The sequence below is a fragment of the Anabrus simplex genome, chromosome 6, assembly GCF_040414725.1.
Source record: "Anabrus simplex isolate iqAnaSimp1 chromosome 6, ASM4041472v1, whole genome shotgun sequence".
Taxonomy (NCBI): Eukaryota; Metazoa; Arthropoda; class Insecta; order Orthoptera; family Tettigoniidae; genus Anabrus; species Anabrus simplex.
In genome coordinates this window covers 141,905,786-141,925,797 of record NC_090270.1, presented here as the reverse complement: position 1 = coordinate 141,925,797, position 20,012 = coordinate 141,905,786, and the positions used below count along the sequence as shown (strand labels likewise).

General features: G+C 37.9%; 1 long non-coding RNA gene across 3 annotated transcripts in view; it reads right to left on the bottom strand.

Annotated features, from left to right (window-relative positions):
- LOC136875576 (uncharacterized) overlaps nucleotides 1-20,012 on the bottom strand; it is a 108,836-nt gene that overhangs the window by 59,167 nt on the left and 29,657 nt on the right. For 2 of the 3 annotated variants that reach the window (XR_010860477.2, XR_010860476.2), the window contains exon 3: nucleotides 19,676-19,861. This is a non-coding gene — a long non-coding RNA (uncharacterized lncRNA). Of the gene's footprint in view, nucleotides 1-9,001; nucleotides 9,136-19,675; nucleotides 19,862-20,012 lie in introns of all 3 variants that reach the window. The other variant, XR_010860475.2, reaches the window with a different exon arrangement.

The following is a 20,012-nucleotide window of genomic DNA, read 5'->3' as shown; positions in this document are numbered from 1 at the left end:
ACGTCCCACTAACTACTTTAATGGTTTTCGGAGATGCTGAGGTGCCGGAATTCAGTCCCGCAGGAGTTCTTTAACATGCCAATAAATCTATCCGCTCCTTCCATCCTAGCAAACACAGCTGAACCAACAATAGACTCGATCACGCGAACGAGACCGTTACTTTGAGAAAGCCAGGCCACTAGAGAGGACAACCACCTACTGCACACCGTAAGTTTAAGCTTTCTTCACAACCATTCCACACTTTTTACTTATCAACCCATGTTTCTCATACAACCTCATTTTTTTCCATTACAGATTAGAACTTCATTGACGGTTTCCACTAGATTACTACAATTTACTATGCATCTGTCTTCTACCTAACACAGCTTCTCATATTTTTATATGCGGCCCTTTCGACCCCTCTATAATAAGGCAAAACACCAGCCAACATTATGAAACAATAATGAAGAAAGGGACCGCTAGATTGAGAAGATATTGAGAATGCTGCTATTTCTAAAGCCTTAAATTTCATGGTGTTTTTTTCTCCTTGTCACAGGCTTTTCACCTGCAGGTTAATTCAGGCTTGGTTTCTCTCAAAAATGTTTGCTCCCGCTCTCCTCCTGACCAATTTGATGTGATGGGTTTCCACTAGGACGATTTTGACAGCAATTTCAAACTGTTTTGTCATTTTTAAACCAATAATTTGTAAACTATGAGGTCCACAACCTCACCATGCGCTACTATTATTCATTTCCATCTGCATCATTTGTTTTCTCATTCCCTTGTTTCTTAGGTTAACGCAGTTTTTAGTATCAATTATTATTTCAAATTAACACCTGTTTCACTGAATTTTGTCGCAGTAAGTTTTTTGCTCTGCATATTGATGTAAATATTGTATATTTGTGCTAATTTTGTTTTCCGTCTAAGCTCTCTTTTGTTTTTTGTTTACTCTTTCATTATGTTTTTTTAGCATTTTTTCAACTTATATTATGTAAATTATTCCAACCCCCTAATTTTTTTCACTGAAGATGGCTCAAGCGAGCCGAAACATGTCTGAATTTGTTTGCTCCGTCTAATGACGGAATATATGATGTATTGAATAGGAGGATACCCTCATTTTTCGCCATTGTAAAGTGAAAACCGTCAATACGGAATGATTCTAATATCTTGTAACAAGGCTGATATATTTGAACACCTTCAAATGCCACCGGACAGAGCCACGATTGAACCCGCCAAGTTGGGGTCAGAAGGCCAGCGCCTCAACAGTCTGAGCCACTCAGCCCGGCAATGCATAATGTAAGTCACTGATTATTTCTGGGTACAGCCAGCTACCTATTCTAATTCTAGTATAGCAGTTACCTCACTTACCGGAGTGGCTTTTAAGATGGTTGCAATATTGAGTTGTGGAAGAACATGCGAGAAATCAAGATGACCAATAATTCAGAGTATGTTGAAAAAGTTCACTTTCATACAGCAATGCTCTAAATTGCTTGATGAACGCCAGATGCTTACTGAGATACTGCAATATTTGCAAAAAAAATATGGTCAAGTTATCCACGTGGGACAGCTGGAATAATTGTAATCATACTAACAGCAATCAAAACAGTCCGGTGGTTCATATTATGTGGCACGAAAAAATTTCTTTTTGAACGATTTGCAATCCAAGTAGATCAATTTTGTACCAGTTACAAGTGATCCTATTTTTTGACTGGAACGAAAGTAAAAGGCTACTTGCCGTTCAAAAATAATATCAACAAACATTAAGAATTTTGTAGTCTACTATGAAATGAATACCACACCACTGCCTAAAATTCCAATACAACTCTCATCCAAACTATCAAGGCTCTTAACACATTAATACAGTATGTTCATTAGAAAAGTTACATTTAGTGACAGCTTAGATTAGGATGAAATGAAATGATCGTTTTGTATAGAATGGCTCCAGATTGGGAGGTAATACAGGAAATGTCTGAGGATATGTTCAGCTCGCCAGGTGCAGGTCTTTCGATTTGACACCCTTGGGCGACCTGTGCATCATGATAATGAAATTATGGTGAAGGCAACACATACACCCAGCCCTCATGCTAGCAAAATTAACCAATGATGGTTAAAACTCCTGACCCTGCCGGGAACTGAACATGGGACCCCTGTGACCAAAGGCCAGCACTCTAACCATTTAGCCAAGGAGCCGGACACTGGGAAGTGAAAATTACTAATAGCTGCACAGAGGGAAAGCATTACTGACCAGGAATAAACTGTGCCACTTCAAGGTAAACTTTAATAAGTGGTTCGCAAAAGAGAGGTTCAGAATCCAACATGGTGTGGCTCACATAATGCCACAGTGTGTTACACCAGGCTGCCACTAACGAATTATGGTCAGGCTAGTGACAAGACCATTGGGCTTGGGGCAAGCAAAGGGGGTCTGAGATATTAGACCCCAGGTTAGAGCTGCAAAGCAGCCTACAGTCCTCTAGTATCTCCTGTGACAGTACTGTCTAGTGACCAGATCATTGGTTGGCTAGGTCATGGATACTGCAAGTACATTCGGCACATGCCATGACAAATCACTTTCAAATTCTGTGGTATCATTATTTTCATAGAAAGAGGTAGCAGTGGGCCACACAAGATACGAGTTCTATCAGAGACAATAGGAACTGCCCTGCAGCGAATAGGAACACAGAAAACAGCTGCATTTCAGAGACTGGTATAGTGTCGGATTAAATTTTTCTATATAAGTAAGAATACTTCTAATGGGCAGGTTGACGGGTCCCTGGAAAGCAAAAGAAAGGATCTCTCCTCTCATTTATTTTAGTTATCCTTTCACATAATTTTTGTATGATTTTCACCTTCCTAATCTGCCGTCCTTGGGGGCCCGGGTTCGATTCCCAGTACTGCTAGAAATTTAAGAATGGCAGGAGGGCTAGTATGTGGTTGGAATGGTACATGCAGCTCGCCTCCATCGGGGGTGTGCCTAACAAGAGCTGCGCCACCTCGGGACAAGGACACGAGTTTACTTACTTACTGTGCCTTCCTAATAGTGCAATATTATGGCAAAATAATTGTGTAGTAGGAAATAAATCCCTCTAGAAATTTAGCTATTACTAGAATCTTGGTTTCAAACGTTAATTAACGGTACAAGACTTTAAAATCTCGAAACTTTACGTTCAATTTTACCGGGGAAACTTCGTCAAATTCCTTTGAAAACTTCTTTCAGTTCAGCAACCTTGATAAGCAAAACTCTTCTTCCTAGTCAGTTTATGGAAACTTTGTACCACGTAAATTAGGCCTACAACTTTTAAAGGTTATGTTGAACTCGAGAATATAGTTTTGAATGTAAATATCAACCCTCAAGTTCTCAAATGCATTATATTCAATTCTGCCTGTCACTAACAGGACAACCACCTTATTAATGTAGCTATTTAGCATCAAAATTTAAAAAAGAACCTATCTTTTAACCAATAAACAGAATAAGTTCTAGACAATAAGAGTTTTAAAAGTGAATTACTGTGTAATAACCAGAAAGTAACCACATACCAAAATTAAAAACAACTGTTCACAACAAACAACCTTTATTAAGACAAACACAGTATAGTGATCATTCTACATAATTTTAACTTGCAGTGAATTCTAATTATTCTTTAGAAAACAAACCAAAAGGTGTAAATCAAAGCATAAGCCTACTCATTTACAACCAGTCACGTTATAAAATTGAGCCCATACTGAAGCTGAACAAATCTAAATTGCTTAGAAATTTAAACCTGTCACTTTAACAGCTGGTCTTGAATAGACATTCCCCTAATTACACTCATCCTTTCCAATGAACCATATGTAAGTGCCAAGACTCAGAAATGTGTGAACCACCTAGGCTAGTTAGTTTACATGGAGATTCATACCAGTATGCTATATCAGGAATGTTAAATCAATAGGCATATAACAAGGTAATGTACACACATGCACATTAATGGTGTCCCGACATAAACAATCAACACTGCCCCACACCAGTACTGAAAATGAGGGGAGAGAGTAAAGGAGTAGTGTTGAAGGCCACTCCAGTACAAAACAGGAGGGACGGGAGTGGAGGGGTAGTGCTGAAGTCACAGAGACCCACCTTCTCACTTACGGATTGCTACATGTAGACAGCCTACTACAAGACCTTGTTGTGGATGGACACAGTGGCAAATGTATTGAAGTGCAGCAGTAGCTAACCCACTCTGAAAATTACAGTATCAAGAGGTAAAGGAGGTTTTTAACCGAAAAGTATTTGATACTAGTAGGAATATTTTGTAGCTGCATTATATCGGATCATAATTTGAAAACATCATTTAGTGGTTCGTAACTTTGTCCTGGATTTTACCGAAGTTATATCATCACAATTTACCTCCTCGGATATAGAATTACGATGGATATTATAAACAGAAAATTAGTATGCTAAAATAAGATATTGATGTATAAAGTATTGTAACTTTGTAAACATTTCTTTATAAAAACAACTCAAGATACATTTTTCTTCTTGAGCAATAAGAAAATACATCTAAAAATAATTTAATACCATTACAATTCAAGTTCAAATACAAAGTCATGTCTTAAAATATACAACAAAAATTATATTATTGCAACATTTCAACATAAATAATTATTGTAAAATTAACAATTTTTTACAGAAATATCTTAACAAAAATATGAATGTATCGTATATTTCTAGAAAATGTATAAATAAAATAAACGTACAGTAAAATAATATACATAAATGCACAGTTTATAGATACATAATTTCAAGGAAAGAAAAATGGAATTCAACACAAAACTAATTGTGAAATGGGTATTAAATACCGGTAACTAAAGAGTTGTATCAAATACTGACTTTACAACAAGTGCAAGTGACGAGTTCCTCCTCCCTTCCTGAAAGTTAATAATTATTAATCAATTAATTAAAATCAGTCCATGCCCCGTTCCTGTTTATAACTTGCTCTAGCCGCTCTGGAATGGAATCTGTTAAGATTACAATAGAGTAAATTAATATATTATTCTTTTGGGTCCACCTTTTCAATACAAAATGTAAATAGTTTAAATTACATAGGGACTAGTTTCGACCTAGTAATAGGTCATCATCAGCCTGAAGTAAATTAAAGCGTAAATATCGAAGAAAAAATAAACAATGTAAACATAAGTACAGTCTTTTTAAAAGTACATACCATGTGGGATATAGAGCAGCAATATATTAAAAATAATAACTCTTCCAATTGACGAAGCACTGACCAAATTTATTTATTTCCTACTGTCATTTATTCAGAGTCAATTTTATGGTCCGCATTGAACTGCGAATTTATATCCACCTTTATTTAACTCCATATATGTTATTCCGCCTCGTGAAACATCCATCGTCCTTCAAGATTCCAGAAGCAGAAGAGCTTTCTTCTAGCATCTTACTTTGCATCGACAATTATTTCTAGTTTATAAACATCTTGAGAAGACAATGTTACGGTACTTTAATTTCAATTGATCTCTGAATGAACAACATCATCGCTTGAAAACCAACCTTCTTCGATTTCCACTTTCACAATTTGTCATTTTTATACGACGCACGGGATCTTTTTTATGGATCTCCATTTTTTAGCATAATATAGCGCTTCTCTGGACTCCTAAGCCTCCACGCGCAACAATTACCTAGTTCCAAAAAACTGAAGAGCCTTTCCAACATCCATGTGTTTTGACGTCTATGAATACCTTAAAAAATGACGTAACTTCTTCGAATATACAACAGCAAACTCAAGAAGCCAGCATTCAACTGAAAATTCTTCTTTATAACATCTTTTAGTGCACACTGGACTTTTAATGCTATACGGCGCACTGAACTTTATTCATAAATAAACATAACTTCCGCTCAGTGCTTCGTCAATTGGAAGAGTTATTATTTTTAATATATTGCTGCTCAATATCCCACATGGTATGTACTTTTAAAAAGACTGTACTTATGTTTACATTGTTCATTTTTTCTTCGATATTTACGCTTTAATTTACTTCAGGCTGATGATGACCTATTACTAGGTCGAAACTAGTCCCTATGTAATTTAAACTATTTACATTTTGTATTGAAAAGGTGGACCCAAAAAAAAAATATATATATTAATTTACTCTATTGTAATCACAGTTCAATACGGATCTATCATTATGAAACTTATTTCTTTTAATCTGTTAAGATGTTGGAAAAAGTATGGTTCATTCCTTAGATTCGCCCAAACTTATTGGCAGTGCATTAACACAGCCGCCCGCTCTTGTCCTCTCCTGACCTGGAATCCTACGTGTTTACCATTCTTGTCCAAACATGTTCTATTATATTTAAGTCAGCCAACTTGGAAGGCTGGTCAAGCACATGAATGTCAGGATGTTGTTTGAAGAAAGCTCCAGTTACATGTGCAGTGTGAACAGAGCAGTTATCTTGCACAAAGATGATAACTTCTTCTATGGGGTAAATAGCTTGAACACTAGGAAGAATGGCATCGTCTAAAATGTCCATATATTCACAATCAGTCATATGTGAAGTGACCTCTAACAACTCTCCTGGACCAGCACCACGTATCCACCTCGATAAGCCACATGTGACGTGACCCGACTGATTAGTTACCTTGATGAGCGTAACAGCATCATTAAACTATTTGACACGAAGCACTTCAGCTGTTTACCTGGATCGGAACAAAATACCTTTTCATCCAACCAAATTGTAATTTCCAATTCCTGTCGTGGAGTAACACTTTCCTGTAGTGCAAAGCCTACGTGAAGTTTTCTATAATAGGAAGAAGTCGCCCCTTTTCGCACCTTGGCAATTGTAAATACCTGCCACGTGGAGTCAGTGACTCACAGTAGTCTGGCTTACTGGCAATTCCAATGCGGCAATCGCATTACCGATAGTTGCAAACGAGAATTGTCCATAGTTAGAACAATTCCAGCATCCTGTTCCAAAGTAGTTCTTCTAGGAGCCTTGTTATCTGTCGTATGATCTACCAATTCTTCTTCACCTCGTTCTTACCACATTTCCACTCATCTCCAAACTGTCTTAAGACTGCATGGCATTTGTAACCCGTAGTGGGTGACATGGTACCTGAGCTGCAAGAAAACGTACAAGTTTTTTATTCTGGATGAATCGAACTATTGGACGGTGATCTCAAGAGTGTTTTCTATACATCAAGAAATTGTAATTTTATTTTGTTTTCTCGGTGAAAATGTTTTGTGCATCTTGTGAAATTGTTTTTTTTCTAGGTAAAGACTATCCAAAAATTATTTTGAAAGAAAATTATTTAGAAACAAACTCTTTGGACATTTGAAGGAAAAATGTGTTATTATGTTTTGTGTATCCCAAGAAAGTTATTTTTTTCTAGGCCAAAAGATTATTGGATAAGACTGTTAAAGAACTTTTTAAAATGCCTCAAGATATTTAAGATATTTATTTGATTGTTCAATTATTCCAGTGATAACTAGAAAACTTGAAGATTGTATAATTTGGTCTTGCTGATTTTATGTTTTAAAATTTTGGTCCAGTTTAAAAATGAACTCCCTATACTGACACGTGTAAGAAATTGATGGTTCAATTGTTGCGTCAGCAATTTCTTCATGGCTTGTCGTTTGCTTGATGCCCATATAAGGTTAGGGTTTTTGTAATTGGTTGTAATTAGAAGTTTTGTAATTGGTTTAACATGGAGGTGTTTTCCGATTGGCGGTTTGATATCGAACGATTTCCGGTATGATGTGAGGTACGCGTGTGCTACCGTTTTCTTGTTGTCTTTCGTTTTCGATCTTCGAAGGGGTCGGACGTGCTGTGCGCGCAGTCCGGGCCTATGGGGCCAACCTACCCTAAGGTAAGCACGTTTAATTATTTTAAAATTTTGTAATATGTGATTTTGTTTTTTTCTTTCTAAATTTAACTTTCATGTGTTTTGGCCTTTCGTATTAAATTTTGCGAAATGTAAATGTTCTCATCCTGCCAGGAAATCACCTCGAATCTTAGTTTGGGCTATTTCATTTATGCCTCTGTGTTACACGAGGCCACCTTTTGTTTGGAGGTTTTCCTGTTTTAAAATTTCTTTTATCCTTTATGTTGCAACGTGTTAATTTTCCGTCAGGTTGCCTCCAGTAGCTCTGTATAATGAAATTACAAGAAAAGTCTGTAGTTGTCCTTTGAAGGACCATCCAGAAGATTGTTTGTTATATCCTATCGGGTTTATTGTTCAAGAATCAAGTTGCAGTTGTATTTTGTTCCTTTTCACGAATTGTTTTCTATAGGTTTCTGTTCTTGTTTTTCTAATTATATTTTATACGAATGGGCGAGTACGTTCTTTTCCTTACAACATCCTACGATCTTACAGCCTCAAAGGGTCCAAGTCCGCTTTCCACACTATTCCTGTCTGTAGTTGTCATTTAGACCTTTAAGCTTTAAGTATCCTATCCGCATCTTTTATTTTATTTACGATTTTATTTTTGATGTATGTAGCCAACCTTATCCTTGCTTCCTTTGTGTTTTGATAACTTGCGTGATACCGTTAATACCGTATTGCTGGTATCGGGATGATGGTGATGATTATCTTTTATTATTATTATTATTATTTCGACGTTCACATTTTATGCATCTCTTTGGCCGCAATAATCTAACCGGGCTACAGTATTGCTTGAGCTATTGCTTGGGGGACCATGTGAGCCTCTCACATGCCGATTATACGGCCTCGATTCACTTGTGATAAGATAGGAGCCATCTTACAGCATTACAGTATAACGAAACGTAGGCTGCTCCGGAATACACACACTGTGTCTTCAGCACTACCCGTTCACTCCCTTCCCCTCCTTTTCGATACTGGAGTGGCCTTCAACACTACTCCTTCACTCTCTCCCCTCCTTTTCAGTACTGGAGCGAGGCAGTGTTGATCGTTTATGTCGGGACACCATTAATGTGCGCGTGTGTACAATATTATTTAACAAAGGTATGGTTCATGGAACTAAAATATCCCTCAAATTTGACAGTAACCAAGCTACTTACAGATCTGCCAGAGTATAGATATTCCTCTTCTCTGATAGCAGTATTTTGGTTGTTGCTTTCCTCCTGCAGCTTAAATGTGGGTGCTGGAGGCAAACTCTCACCTGAAGATGTGCAGGTGAATGGATCAATGTCTCCTGAAATTATGCAAGTGCATTATACCAATGTTTTAAGTTGTAATAGAGATACATAAACTTAATATTCCGTTAGCATATTACTATGTAAGAAACATTTGTATTTTGAAAAACACATTCAAAGGAAGAGAGATCACAGTCACATGTAGCTTATATCATCTACAACATGGTAGGCCTCATTTTTTATATGATTGCGCTAATTATTCATGATCTCTCCAGTTAATAAAGTTCAGCTTTGAAAACTCTGAATGGTAATAAGAAACAGATATCTCACATGATAACAAGAATACTTTAAAACCAACAAATTTAAAATCAACCAATTCCATATAGCATAATCCCTTAAACCTCAACCTACAGGAATTATGGTGACTTACCGTGATACTCCGCATCACAGTAGTTGTCATTATGAAGAGGCTGAACTTGGTTGCTGATTAATGCAATAATCTTCGAAGTTGTCTCTGTGATACTGGAACAAATGTACTACCTCCAGTCTTGTACCGCTCCAACTTGTTCACTCAAAAATCCTTTTTCGTGCTTCTTTTTAGGTTGTCATATAGGTACCGTATTTTTCCAAATCCAAGACAATGTTTTTCTCTCAGAATCATATATGGAAAATCAAGGGTCATCTTTCATTTGCGGCCTAACAGTAATGAACACCACTGGCAGCTACCATGGGAACCATGCTGCTTCCCTTCCCCCCGGTGCGCGCATAAAACTCGACCTTCAACATCCGCGTCTTTATTAGACCTGTAAGCTACATTGCTAGCTGCAGCAACCGGTTATACAGTGCCTAAGCATAATGTCACTGGTTCTCGGGAAATAGTGAAGAGAGAATGACATTCTACTAGCAGGAGACAGGCTCGCAGCGCAGGCACCCGAGCGAGAGACAATTCCCTGAATAGATTTAAAAATGTCCCTGTATTAGCCTCTACAAAAACGTTTCTAAAAAAAAAAAGGCAGAATGGCATCAAAACATGCAAGCCTTTGAATTCTTAGAAAGGCCATGGCTACACAGTGGCAGAGTTATTGTATTTACTCACGTATTAGACCCCCTTTTTCCTCACGTGTACAGCCAAAAAACATAAAGGGAGGTCCAACATGCGGTAACCTCAAATTCTGTGCAGTGAACACATGACTTCTAGGCTATAAAGAGCTATAAATTGTACATGTAAACATTTTATACTATTCTGTAACAAACTTATGAATGTATTTGAATTATACTGGCTATTTTCATTGGAATGCAGTATTTCTAAATGTAAAAAGACAATAAATGGTAAACACAACTTTTAGGCCTACATATAAAGTACTGTAAATATAGTCAGTTTTAGTTACATCAAGTCATTCATTTCATCTCATTAATTCCTCTGATAAGGTTGACATCAGGAAGGGCATATGGTCGTAAAAACTAGCTACTAAGATTCGCCTCACTTCATACTCGACCCCATAGAGAAAAGGGATATCATATTATGCAATATTGATACAAAATAACTTATTGGCCAGTAATTGGTCTCTGTCAGTTGAGCAGTAGGTCTACCATATAGTAAACCTGAGTAAACGTGATCACTGCTTTCATTTGAATTATCGTCTTGCACCGCAAACTTCCCTGCTACCTGCGTGTCGTCATTCCAAGTGACATCATCTTCACTGCCATCTTGTCAGTCATGCACTGCAATCGATAGCATTCAATGTCCCGTCTTTTTGAACCTTTTAAAAATAGTTTTGTTCCCGACTGTAAAGGCCAAATAGTGTGAATCTATTCCCAAATGGTTTCTGGAGATGGTCTCTGATATTCCCAGTTGGTGTATGTGTAGCAGAAGCCACTCCTTCCGAATAAGGCCGTGCTGTAGAACACGTGCCAAACCACCAGCTGATAAGAACTGTATGTTACGATTTGTACTTCCGAATATAATACATAGTGACTGGAAGCAGATAACTGCGGCTGTTGAAAGCCAGACCCTTATTTTTAAGTAGGGCTATTATGCTTGTTCTCTACATTTGTCATATCAAGATTTACCTAAACAGCTGTAAATGAGATAACAGAAACCGCATTGTTTAGGCTGGGTATGCTATCACCCAGATAGTGGCGAAAATTCCATGACGGAAAGAAAAAATAAACAACAGGAATGTTTGCCGCATTTATGGATATCTACATGTGTGGCGGTAATGAGTTTTATTATCATAATGTTTAATTTTGTGCGTTTGTTGCCTCCATTTTTTATTAATGCATACCCCAGTATGTTTTGTTTGGCGTCTCCAAAAGTCGTTAAAAATAAGTGAGACATACAATCAATATTATTATTATTATTATTATTATTTATTAGGCGCGTTGGCAAGTAAAACAATTGTTATGATTGCATAATTTTTATTACGTTTTAAACTTACTTCTCTCCAAAACAATACCTCTATTGGCCCAAGTTTCGAGATATTAAACAATTACTTTGTTAATGATCTCGCCTGCAATATTAATAGCAACAACCGTGAATATTTCTCAACTGCAGTACACTCGTTTGCTCATCCTGAGGTGGTGCAGCTCTTTTTAGACATGCCCCCAGTGGAGAGCGTAAATGTCTGGCAGTATGGTACCAGGAATCGAATTCAGACACCCAAGAACGGCAGCTAATTGTGCTAACTATTACACTAGCGGACATTCTTAACTACAAAACACAGACATATAGCACGACTGAATCATGCTTGTAATGCGCGTGTCAGACACGAAACTATTCACCTATTTGAGCGACGTCATCAGAGCTGCTGTAGGCCTACACTATGGAGTCTGATATTTCTTAACTACGAAATACAGATGTACCGCATGACTTCGACGTATTTTCATTGAGTGGGTCGCACGGACGAAACTATTCACAAATTTGTGCGATGTAATCAGAACTGCAATAAGATTTGTACCTGCTTCGAAGCAAAATTACTGTTCTTCTCTGACAAATTAAGTTGGGGGGGGGGGGGGGTCTTGTATGCAAGATTAATTTTTTTCATTTTCATTTTCTAGCAGATATGGTATAACGTGTCTACTGTACCTGACACTTAGTAAAATTAACAGTTTTACAGATAGTAGAAATACTTTTGTGATGGATCGTCGTATTGTAAAGACACGTGAAACAAGTATTGCTGGCATATTTTCAATGGGTTCTCACCGATATTATGATGCCAATTTTAAGTTAATGATAACTGAACATGTGCAAATGAAGAATAATTGGTCAGCCGCATGAAAATACGGCATAACTAAAGCCACTGTTCCACGTTAGCGTGAAGACAAAGATAGCTTAAGAATGTGTACTGTGCAAGAAAGGCATTCACATGATATCACACAGCACTTTTTAAGCCTGATTTAATTTTTTTAAAGGAAAAAGTGAGGGGTCATCTTGCATTCGAAGAAATAGGGTATTTTATTTGTTTTACTAACCACAGTATCACATACAAGTTGCTATTGAATTCAATCGCTAATTCATTCATCTTCAGGGTTATTCGATCTGTCTTTTCATTCTGATCAACTCCCATATTTAGAAAATAAACCGACAATTATCACTTTCACCAGTAAAGTAAAATTATTGCCCTGAAGATGATTCTTCCCGTCGCCTTCCATTATAATTTTCTTCTGTGCATACCAAACAATTTAAATTTCAAATGAAACCTTGTATTCCGTCCAAAGAAGAGTACAGGTGAAAGGTAATAAAAGAATAACATTCTTTCTGGCAGCATTCAAAAGAGCAAAAAAAAATGATAATGCTACACACTGCTGACTTGATCATTAATGGAAAGGGCTTCTAATGCCACATTAGTTAATAAGCTTATTATAATGTTCTGTGAAACATGATTTCCATAATACTACATTAACATTTTAACAAGGTGTTAATTAATGATCAGTTAGCTGGTTTTAAACAGCGGCCGATGACACTGGCCCTAAGCTAGTTACCGATAGTAATTTTGGCATTTTCATTAACATGTTCCTACTTTTCATATGGCTTTCCGAAGTATGTTCAAGAACACAAGAAATTAAAGAAAAAAAAATGAGCAACGTACACTGACATACCAAAAGTCTTGGAAGTTCCCAGACCTGACCGTATATCTCGAAAGTGAGTGTAGACACCACCTGTGAGGGCCCTGGTGAGGCGATACACAAATTATCATCTTTCAAATGGGGTTATGAATTTCATTATTGGTTCCGTATTGAATTAAGAGTGTACTATAGTAGTGAATAGGTGGATTAAAACTTTGTCAATTAAATTATATGTTTCAAATGGGGGCCAAACGGATGGAACATTGCACTGCCAAAATTGTGTGAACATTGAGAATTCCTCAATTAACAGTATCACGGGTGTATTGGGAATACTTCATGAAAGGCCACCCACAGTAAAGAATGCAGTGCTGACCATGGATGCTTAATGACCGTGATTAGCAGCATCTGTCTAGAATTGTCCATGGTAACAAACAAGCCACAATGGCTCAGATCATATTCACATTGAATGAAGGAGGTAATACATGTATATCAGTTCTTTGAAGTCAGTGGGACATTGGAGAAGACCTAAAAGAGAGCCCTTGTGAACACCCTGACACCAGGTACACACGTGTCTCACCTGCACATGTGACTTTGCTAATTGGACCTTGGATGAATGGTCCAATCAGTTACTGCTCCAGTTTTTTCAAGTTGATGGTAGGATTCAGATATGGTTCAAGCCCCACGAAGCCATGGATCCCAGTTGCCAAAAAGGTAACGTACAGGCTGGTGATACCTCCATACGGGTGTGGGATGTGATCACGTGGCATGGGCTGGATCCACTGATCCACATGAACAGTTCGTTGACCAGTAACTGCTATGTTGAACTGCTTGGTGACTACTTGTAGCCCTTGATGGACTTAACGTACCCCTAGAGTGATTATACATTCCAGCAGGATAATACACCGTGTCATAAGGCCCAAGTTGTCCAGAATTGGTTTGAGGACTCTTCTGGAGAGTTTCAACAACTGCTGTAGCCACCTTGTGCGCCTGATGTGAATCCTATTGAGCATTTATGGGATGTAGTGGTGAGGTAACATTCAAATCCAAGACTCTGCACCTACAATTAGCAGGAAGCTATGAGTAGCTATCTAAACGGCATGGGTCAGAATCTCCCTACAGATGTTATTTCCACTTAAAGAATTGATGCCACGAGTTGCTGCATTTGGCTGAGCTAGAGGAGGGCGTACACGATACTATACGCCTATCCTATGACTTCTGGCATGTCCGTGTATAATATTACAAGCCCTGAACCGTCAGAAACCAAGAGTTATTAAAAACATACTTTCCATACAACTTTAATCATAGAATTGTCTCATTTACAAGCATCAAGTACCAAACCGAAATCTTCCTTTATGGATTGGTGAGTGAGTACTCACTTGGAGGCAGCTGGATCTTTGAACGGTGAAAAAAGTCCATTCAATACTCAATGTCGGGATCCAAGAGACCTCTGATGAAGTATTTTGCATTTACCTGAGAAAATTATTTAAATTATTTAAAAGTCAGCAACAGGTTGCCCCCACAGAGTACTAGTTTCTTTGAATTCCAGAAAAAAGCAATCAGAAGGTTGAAACTGACATGCAAGCAGCCAGAATGTTGACATTATTATTATTATTATTATTGTTATTATTATTATTATTTTCCAGATCATTTAGGCCTACTGAGGACTATGGGGCTCATTTTAACTCTTGACTAGGGCCTTCTCCTTCTTCTTGGTCTAGTAGACTTTCATTTTCTGGCTGTGTCTCAGTTTTCTCTACTCTATCCCCTTCAGTCTGGAGGTCGCTGTGCTCTTCTTACTGGTCAGAGATGGTGGAAAAACACCCTGCAAAATGATCTGTCGGAATTAGGATCGGTCCTCTCGAGTCACTAATAAAATCTCCAGATGGCCCAGATCTGATTTCACCAAGATGATCCACCAATCTGTCACAGTGAGGAAATAATGTTAGTTTTGATTTACGTCCCACTAACTACTTTAAAAGTTTTCGGAGACATGGCACAGTTTAGTCCCACAGTAGTTCTTTTACGTGCCAGTAAATCCATCAACACGAGGCTGACATATCTGAGCACCTTCAAATACCACCGGACTGAGCCAGGATCGAACGTGCCAAGTTGGGGTCACTCTAGCCTGGCTCACAGTGAGGATCCTGTTCATAAAGGTCAAGTGTCCTTAGATGTCTAGATGCCTTTTACTCAGGGAGGTGATTATGTCTTCCTGGTGTCCATAGAGCTGTATTATTGTTCTGACTGATCCTGTAGGTTCCATTCTCTTATGCATCCTAGTATACTTCCTTGAGTTCTAGTTTCTTTAGTGGGCCTTACCTATACATCAAAAGACATTCAGAGGCATGAAGTACAGAAATTCTTACTACTGACTTGTAATACATGAGCTTGAAGTTCTTGGAGAGATACTTGGAGGTGTAAACACACCTGCTGGAGTGACATGCCCTCTCCAACTTGGTGCACCTGGTGTCTACGGCTTGGGTCTCAGTCTCGTTTGCTGAGAACCACTCTCCTAGTTACTTGAATGGAAGGACTTCCCTAATGTATGGTGGTATCTTCTAATGGGATTGTCGAAGAGGCTCTTTTTATCTTGGTCATGAACTCGATTTTTTTGCATGTTGACTTTCAAGCCGATCTTAGTTGCTATGATGTAGATGCTCTGTAGTTGGTGAGTGGCCTCCTCTATGCTGTTGGTCAATAAGTTGAGGTTGTCTGCAAATACTAGGCAGTGTTCAATGAAGTTGTCTTTCTTGTATCCAATTTTCAGTCCAGCTCATGATGGTAGTGTGGCAGACCATTCCCAGAAATCTTCACTAGCAAAAAGTTGAAAAGGATGCAGGAGAGGCTGTCTCCCTGTCTACCTCCTGTTTGGATGGGGAAGATTTCTGAGAGCTCACCTCTGTACTTGACTTTGAAGGTAATGTTCCTCACAGTGGCCTCGATTATTCTGGTAGTTTTCTCATCCAAGCCCAATTCTCACAGGGTGGAGAAGAGGGTCTGTCTATTGAATCATATGCCTTCTGCAAATTTACCAGGATGACTACCCAGCAATGTCCACCATGGCTCCTCTATGTGGGAATCGTCTTGAGTATCCACTCTGTAAAAGATCTGCTGGTGCGAAAGCTGGCCTATACCCTACCTCAAATAACCTGGGAGATAATGTAAATACCAAAAACGCATGGCAAATGCGGTGGTACTGTCTATCTTTTGGTAAAGCGTTAAAAACACTTTACATGTGTTAACTAATGTTATTTCCGTGTAAAAGTTATGTATGTCATCTAAATCCATTTATTTTCATTTTTCACTTTTAAAAAGCTGTTTAGTTTCAATTTATAATTGATACTTGTGCAATGAAGTACTTTTGGAGAGGGGCGACGTGTCAACAGCAGTAAAGCCATTACAGTATTCAGTATTGGCTCATTTAGCTAACATACAACCCATGTGCTTTCTGTTTACTGCTGTATTGCAGGTATTATTGGCATGCTAGTGACTTTGTATATTATTACAATTTTCTTTTGTGCAAATATTTAGTAATATAACTTATTAATTAAGTTGGTAGTCAGTCTGTCTTGGTGTTTAGAATTTAGTTAACTGTTTTAATTTACATTTACATAACCTTTGTTAAAGTTCCGTGTGGAGTGAAGATGGGTGAGCCTGGCTCTTCTCACGTAAAGCATAAGAAGGGAAAAGCACTGAGAAGTGGAGAAAAACAGTGTGTTCTCAACGTTTTTAAGAAGTTTAAGAAGTTTAGTAATGCAAATCCTTGTAATACTCTCGAAAATGTGACGAGGTTAGTAGCCGCTACTATGGGCATTTCTAGAACTAGTATTTACTGTATTGTGCTAGAAAGAACTTAAAACGGTAGGAACAGACATTTCACCGGGGGAAAAAAAAAGTCAGAATAAGATGAAGTTAGTGGACAAATATGATTGTTTCACTATGGACGCAATTCGGCGAAAAGTTCACAAGATTTTCTTTAGAAGTGAAATACCAGCAATCAATAAGATCTTAAGAGTTTGTGAAGAGAGATGAAACCTTGCCTTCGTTTTCGCGTGCAACGCTTCATAGGCTTTTAAAAACGTTAAATTTCAAGTTTATGTCAAGTAGTCACCAACCACTTCTTAGTGAAAGGGAGGAAATAATTTTGTGGCGAAGACATTATTTGCATCAGATAAGAAAATTTCGGGAGGAGGGAAGACCAATTTATTACTTGGATGAGATGTGGGTGAATTCAGGACATACCTGTGCGAAAGTATGGAGTGCTAAAACTATCATACTCAGTAAGGACACATTCTTGAAGGGATTATCAAGTTCCTTAAAGAATCATTCATGGTAGGGAAAACGCTCGTTAATTATGCATATCGGCAACGAGAAAGGTTTCGTGGAGGGAGGGTTACTGTGATTTGAATCTAACTCCATGAAAAGACTATCAGGAGAAAATTAATGGAGATGTATTCGAAGAATGGTTTGTGAATGTTCTTACTTGTTTTGAAGCCAATGCAATAATTGTTATGGACAATGCGTCTTACAATTCAGTTAGAACTGAAGAACTGCCCAATGAATCGTGGAGAAAGGAAGATATAATTAAGTTTATGGACAGGAAGGGAATCCCTTACGAACCGAACAGTGTTAAGTTGGAACTTCTTAACCTCTTCATTGGCAAGCCCGAGAAATTCTCGGGTGGCGCACGCTTGCCCATAATGTCACCGCCCGAGAAATTCTCGTTTAGCTGCAGTGCTCATTTCACGATCACCCAATATCTCGGGTACTGTACGCACTAGCCAGCGTCTTGGTAGGTGTGCTAGGTACCAACTGATGAGCCCAGCCTAGCACACGGGGGCGAAATGCTGGCAAACAGGAATGAGTTAGCTGGAAAATTTATAATGTCCAATAACGGACCATTTATATTGGTATTACTGTAATCTCTTCGGAAAATGTTTTCCAGCATTCTCAACAGATGGCGGGAGGGTTTCCAGCTGTATTCATGAATTCTCTTGCCTAAAATATGCTTTATCTTCTCTACTTTACATATACAATCTCTGGCCAGCTGACGAGGTAAACAGAAATGCCTGCATAAGACGGAAAAGATGTTTGTGTGAAGACAAAATAAGGAACTACATCAAAGATGAATCTCTAAGTGACATTAGTATTTCTGATAATAGTGATACTGATTCTACTGATTCTTCGGATGATGACCTTCTTACTATTTGTAGTGAAAGTGAAGAAGATATTACGTCAGAAGCTAAGGTGATGGTAGGAGATGTTGAACATACGTTCGTGTGGAAAAAGTGTAAGACTGGGGATAGTGTGCAACATAATATAATTCCATTTAAGGGAAAGCACAGTGTTAGGGTTGGAGTACCAGAGGTGAGTGCGATTGACTGTTTTGAACTGTTTCTAACGGATGAAGTTGTAAATTTGATAGTGACCAAAACAATTTGTATGCTAAAAGTGCACCGAAAATCTTGTAAATAAATCTCCGAATACAAGAGCACAGTTTTGGAAAGAAACGAACTCTTATGAAATTCGGCAGTTTATTGCGTTACGTGTTGTTGATGAGAATAACACAAAAGCCTGAAATAAAACCGTATTGGTCACAGGACAGTATTCTCAAAACACCATTATTTTATGAAATAATGTCAGAGGTCTACTGTAAAAAAAAAGTGTAAATAGAGTGTAAAGTAAGTTTTCATTAACCTTCAATAATGTACTAATGTGTTCCCGTAATAATTATTACTCATTCTTTGCTTCCTAAAAATAAATAATTTCCTCCGAAAAAAACTCACTTTCTGGCACAGGAGATCTCCCAGAACCCACCACTAAAGGGGTTAATGTCATCCCACAGCATATTAAGGAATGCGTGTCGTGTACAGAGTAGATTATATCACATTGCAATCGGGAAGCAAGTTTTAAGGTTACCTCCGTACTATTGTTCTTTAAATCCAATCATACTGCAGACTGTATTGTGAAGTACTTGATTCAATGGTTCGACATATAATATATTGTTTTTCCAAACTGAATAAGCTGGAATTTCTTTCTCTTTTGGATTTTGACTTGTTTGAAACATACATGGACTGTTTCCCAAGAAAGATGATTGAAACTGCCATTAATTTCAACTGAGAAGAACCTCCCGAAAAGCTGTAGGAGGAATCTGGGGTTCCATGAATCTGTTATGACATTTTTGCTGCCAAATATCACCTGATAGGGCTATGTTCCAAGATGTAATATCTGCAGATGTACGGAGAGGATTGATTTGTGTAAGTTTAAAAATGCATGTTTCTATTTGAGCTTTAACACCCATACGTTGTTTATATCCACAAACAAGTGTGCTAACACTTTGATAAGGGTCACGCGCTGCCACTGGTCAAAGATGAATTCATTTAATGATAGACTAAATTCCTGAGTGTCTCAGGCACTGAAGATTACTGGGTAGTTAATAGTATAGTATAAATACTGCTCACACAGAATTTCGAGAACCACTAGAAAACATAGAGCTGAAACAAAAAAGGGCTATTGCATTGAACATGTTCTTACCATCATTGGATAATTTACTGCCTTTTTCTGATCACAAGCTGAAGGAAGTCAATTCCTCTCTTCTATGGCCTGGTTGCATTTAGTGCTCCATCAGGAGTTCTTGACTTTGTTGGATGAGGCAGGGATGGTATCTTGTATGATGTCCCCACTACTGCCAGTCAAAAACTTGGACAGGCAACTTTTCACCTAAAAAAAAAAAAAAAATGAAAGAAATAGAAGAATATTAATAAACTTATGATGCAAATGAACTTAATCGTCACTGGTTTAACAACCAAAGCTTGCCATAAATTTATACTCTCATATGTAATTGAAGGGCCATAGGCAAGAAATGACTAAG